The sequence below is a fragment of the Camelus ferus genome, chromosome 30 (genome assembly GCF_009834535.1).
Source record: "Camelus ferus isolate YT-003-E chromosome 30, BCGSAC_Cfer_1.0, whole genome shotgun sequence".
NCBI classification, from domain to species: domain Eukaryota; kingdom Metazoa; phylum Chordata; class Mammalia; order Artiodactyla; family Camelidae; genus Camelus; species Camelus ferus.
Window position 1 is genome coordinate 17034434 of NC_045725.1, and position 5149 is coordinate 17039582.

General features: G+C 46.6%; 1 long non-coding RNA gene across 1 annotated transcript; it reads left to right on the plus strand.

The window, feature by feature from the left end:
- The first annotated feature begins 343 nt into the window (after nt 1-343).
- LOC116660632 lies at nt 344-1170 on the plus strand. Its single transcript, XR_004316212.1, has 2 exons — nt 344-478; nt 625-1170. It is a non-coding gene; the product is annotated as an uncharacterized LOC116660632 (long non-coding RNA).
- The last annotated feature ends 3979 nt before the right edge of the window (nt 1171-5149 follow it).

Sequence of the window (5149 nt, forward strand, 5' to 3'; positions counted from 1 at the left end):
ACTGCGATCGAATCATCTCAAAGTCACCGTGTCCTTAGGCTGCGGTCCCATATTTTGCGTCCATCACCCTTCACCCATCTCTCTCCTTTCTCTTAGCCAAGGAAAGTTCTTCAGGATCCAGGAGGCAACGTCCACTTCAGTTAAGCAGATAGCTATGCTGTTTGCTCCTTGATTTGATTTAAGGACAGGAGGCAAACATTCAGCGGGGGAGGCGCGGGCTCTAGCGCCGTGAGCCGGCAGGGCTGGGCTTACGCCTCACGAGGTCGGGGAAAGAGGCGGAGCCTGGAGAGCGCGCGCGGGCCGGTAGGCGGGGCCGGCGCGTGCGCAGGGCTGCGCGCCTGCTTCCAGCTGCGGGAGCTGGGGGCCGTTCCGCTGGGGGTGACTTTAGAACTGGGCTTGCAGGGTTTCAGGGATGAGACAAGGTTTTGACCGGATGCTAGGGAGAAGGGGGCAGAGCCTTCCCGGTGGAGGAAGCCAGGTGAGCAGCGATGGGGGAGGGGAGGGAAAGGAGCGAGTGGAAGGCGGCTCAGGAGTTTGGAATTTCTCCTGCGACCACTTCAGAGCCTTAGGAGGGCTGCCTGCACTTCATTGCCAAAACTTTCTCATTTATCTGCCTGTTTGCAGTTAAATCTGTGCTTCCCGGTTTCATCTGCTAAGAGGGCAAAGCGGGAGCTTCTCTGGCGGCTGCTGCGAGGTCACTCTGGAACTCTGTGCTTTCGGATAACGCCTCCTTGTCTAGGGCCCGCTGTTTTGCTTGGCTCCGCCTGCCTCCCTGACAGCACTAGCTCCACACAGCCGTTTCGTTTTCTTTGCTGCTTTTGAGAGATCAGAATCAGATTTTGTCAATTTTAAGTTTTCGTAAGTTTTATCCTGTGTTCACGGCTGTCTGTAGGAAGAAAAAAATAGATACACGTCATCTGCCAGAGATGGCATTCTTAATATTGTTATGTTACAGCTGAAATGAAAACATTAAGAAACGTAGCAAACATCCCATCTCCTCGGAAGACTTTTGACCCTAAAACCGCTTTAAATAAAAGCTGACAGATACTAGATTCAATTTCTTGTGATAACATATAATGGAAAATAATCTGAAAAGAAAAAATATATATATATAACGAAATCCCTTTGCTGTACACCTGAAACTAACATTGTAAATCAACTACACTTCAATAAAAAAAATTTTTTTAAAAAGCTGATAAGAAAATGAAAAGGAAGATCTTGATCCCTGTAAGTTTTGCTTAGTGAGTTCACTAATGGAAGTTTCAGAGAATTCTTGTGGCACTTAGCAGGCGCTCACGTAATTGTTAGTTCTGCTCAGAGAGAAGAGTTCATGGTTAGGTGGGAGACGCCAGAAGGTTTTCCTCCCATGCTGGGACTCCTCACTCAGTCCCAACAGTCCACAGTGCAGTGTTGTGTCCTTTTTAATTAAAAAGAGCGAAGTATCTAATTGATTAATCAAAGGGACCAGTTTAGTAAATATACTGCATCCACTTGAGAATGCTTATGTCATTTTTTAAAAGGTGATTATTAAGACTGTTATAAAATATAATGGTGTAATTTTAAGAGGAGAAGAGCAGAATGTGAAATTTTGTATCACTAGAGGTCTAAACACTTTAAAAATGAGTTGGGTCTGTTGTACAGACAGCCTCTTGGAGACTGAAGGCTGGATCCAGTGACTAGTCAAAGGTGTTTCCCAGTAGGGGCCGACCAGATACAGGATTGCAGGCTAAATCTGAAGTTAAGTGAGCGATAAACATTCCTGAGTATAAATAAATATGTTTTTGAAAGAGACCTATGTTAGGTAAGCGGTGTTTTTTACCTGCGTCCAGGTGTCAAGAAAACAAATTTGCAGCAAGCTACTCCCTTCACCATTTTCTTGTCTTCCTGAATACTTTCCGTTTGGATTGTTTCCTCTAAAATTGATGCACGGATGATCTTTCCCGTCAAATTAATATTGTGTGCACATCTCCTAAAAAACACAGGCTTGCCTGGTTAGGTACACTGCTGTGCACGGTCTAGAGCTCTCTCAGAATCGTGAATGGTTTCTGTCAGTGACCAGTGTTAATAGATGAACTTGTCCACGTGAGGACTTGAGGCTGCCTCCTTCCCCGAGTGTCTGGGGCTGGAATCGGCAGTAATGACTGATCACCCGGCTTTCACCGATGCACAGAGTACAGAAGGTAATTTAGGTAGATGAGTGGGTGATGGGCTTATGGTGGAGGACTCGTGGTGGATTGCCACAAAGTTGCTGGTCTGTTATATGAAGATCCAGAGGTAAGATCCTGGTGTTTAAAAAGAAATGGCCACCAGTTTCTTGGGTTTTGAGCACCCTGCATGAGGGGCATCACTAGAGATGTTTACTTTCTTCGAAGTAAGGTCATATTTCACTGTTTCCTCTTCTCTGGCACTCAGCCCTTATTTTCTTCTCCCTCCTTTTCACTCTCCTGCCCTTTCCTGCAGTCATATTTACGGACTGTGCTTTCTTGACCGTTCCTCTCACCTAGAGGTCTCAGGGCACAACTATGGTTTGCAGTGGTAGAGTTAAGACATCACCCTTTCCAGAGGTGTCCAGCCCAGCCTGAAACATTACTTAGAGATCTGCTTAATTAAGCCGTTCTTTCTCCTTCCTGCTCTCCCCATAGACACCTCTCAGCTGATATCTGACTGGCACGCCTCCATGTGTGGACATCAACACACATAACCCCTGAAATGTTGCTCGTAAGCGGTGGTGCATGCAGCTGAGAGTTGGCTAATTCTTGCCTGCCTTTCTCCCTGACCCCTCACCTCCTAATCTGGGAGCCTGGGGGACCATGCAGAATGCAAATGGACTGGTTCTAGAGATGATCTGGAACCATTTACCAGATGAGGAAACTGATGCTCAAAGAGCCTTGCTCAGGATCCCGGGTCTAAAAGTGACAGCTATGGGACAAGATCCCAGAGCACTTCCATCCCAATCTGGCAGCCTTTTCCAGATGCTTTCTTTTCAGATGTCATGATGCTTCCTTGAGTAACTTTCCTAATCCTGGAAACTTCTAAGATGCGGTGCAAGAAAAGCCAGGTTTCCTTCACAGCTTTGTCCAAATGCCACCTGTTTCGCAAAGCTTTTAGAGATGGACCCAGTCATAAGAGAACTCTGCATCCTCCAATCTCCCTGAGCATCTTTTAGACCAGGAAAAGCATTTGTAGTCTACAGTACTGCCATCGATTCAGGTTAATTAGGTACATGTGTTACCCTCCCTCCTGGACTACAGGAGCTACTTTAAGGCAGCAATTGTGTCTTTTAATTTTTGTCTGTCTCATAACACTGGCACAGTGTTTGGCAGTGGTGGGTTCTCAAGAAGGTATGCTGCCCAAGTGAATGAGGGAATGAATGAATGAACAATGATCCCATTGGATGAGCACCTTTGTTCCCTCCTAGATGAGGGTGCCGTAAATCAAAGTGTGGTGGGTCTCTGAGGACTGAGAGCTTTGTAAGTTATGGGGAAGTCTTTCTGTCTCTCTGGCTGAGCGGGCAGTGATAACATTAAAACTGCAACCTTGGAGTAGATCGCAGTTAGTAAATCACTGCTTTAGGAAGTACATTCATATGGGCTCTTCAGAAATAAATCAGTGAAATTACTGCCACTGGCCAGTCAAGCAGATCTTCCCCTCAACAGAGCAGGTGCCTTGTGTTCACCCGGCTAGGATCTGGAAATTGCTGCTGAAAATTGTTCCAGCATCAGTGTCCCTGCCCAGCTTGGGGTTTCTAGTCATCAGTGTCTGCCTCTTTGAGGGCCTTCCCCAGTGAGGAGAGGGTGGCAACAGCTCATTGTTCAGTCACGGTGGTCAAGGCAACCTGGGGCAGCTGCCCCACCTTCAAGCCTTCCCTACACGTGGCTGCAGTTTTCATTTCTGGATTTCTTCACTTGATAAGTTTTCTTATGGAGGACTCAGTGGCTAGGGAGCTCGAAAATCATATCTCAGTAAAGAACTGTGGGAAGCTCTCCTCATAAGAAAAACTCCGAATCCTGGTCCATCTCGAAGAATCAGTGAATTTTAGAAACGGTTAAGTGACTTCACGTATCCTCCTCCCCACTAAAATATTTTTGCTTCTTTACCTTAGTTCTAAGTGCTGAGACCTCCGGATACACAAGGTAGCAGTTAGAGTTGGAATGCTGATTTATATTTCTGAGTTAGTAGGAGATAACGAAGGAAGATTCTCCAGGTTCCTTCTTTTTCCATCACAATTTATTCCACAACAAATATTTATTAAGTACCGAAGATGTGTCAGGAACCATGAGAGGCTTTGGGGATATGAACAGGAAGTAGATTTTGCTTTCAGGGATTTTGTCATTTGAGAAGGTGGCTGAGATCCGCATGGTGGGAGGCTGGAGGGAATAGCCCTGGGATGGGGACTGGGTAGAGGGCTCTGGGCACAGGAATGAGAGAGGAGTGTGCTGGCTTGGGGAGGGGTCACTCAGCTGGGGCTCAAGGAGGGAGTAGGGTTTCACCAGAGGAGAGGTGGGTATTCCAGACAGCGGGAGCAGCATGGAGAAAGGACTTGATTGTGAGTTTAGGGCATCAGGACTGGTCATTCAGGCATCTATTCACCCACAGATAATTATTGATCAATCCGTGTGGCTGGCTCTGTGCTGACCACTGTGTCACTCAGGTACATACGGAGCTGCCTCGGGCAGAGCCTCTGTCTTCCAGGAGCTCAAAGTTCAGATGGAGGGCGAAATTGCTGCAGAGAGAGTTAGGAGTGAGGTTGGAAGTTGGGCTGATGGGCTGTGAGAAGCTCTGGCCCTGGACTAAGGAATGTGGACTTAGGTTGGCAATGTCTTGGCTGGCTTATGGTCTAAACCCAAAACCAGTCCATTAATGAGGGACACATAGAGCATTTCTCTCTCTCTCTCTCTCTCTTTTTTTTTTTTTTTGCTTTTGCAAACATTATTGTGATGAATTGCTTCATACACATTTCATACATGTGAGCACACACCTGTAGGGTCAGGTCCTAAAACAGAACCACTGGATGAAAGGTTGTGTGCATTTGTAATTTTATCAATGTTCACTTCCAGCATCAGTTTGTGAGATGCTCTGAGCATCTTAGCTGCCCTCTCTGATATGCTTACAAGGCGCTTTGGGAAAGCAGGTGGGTGATGATGAGAAG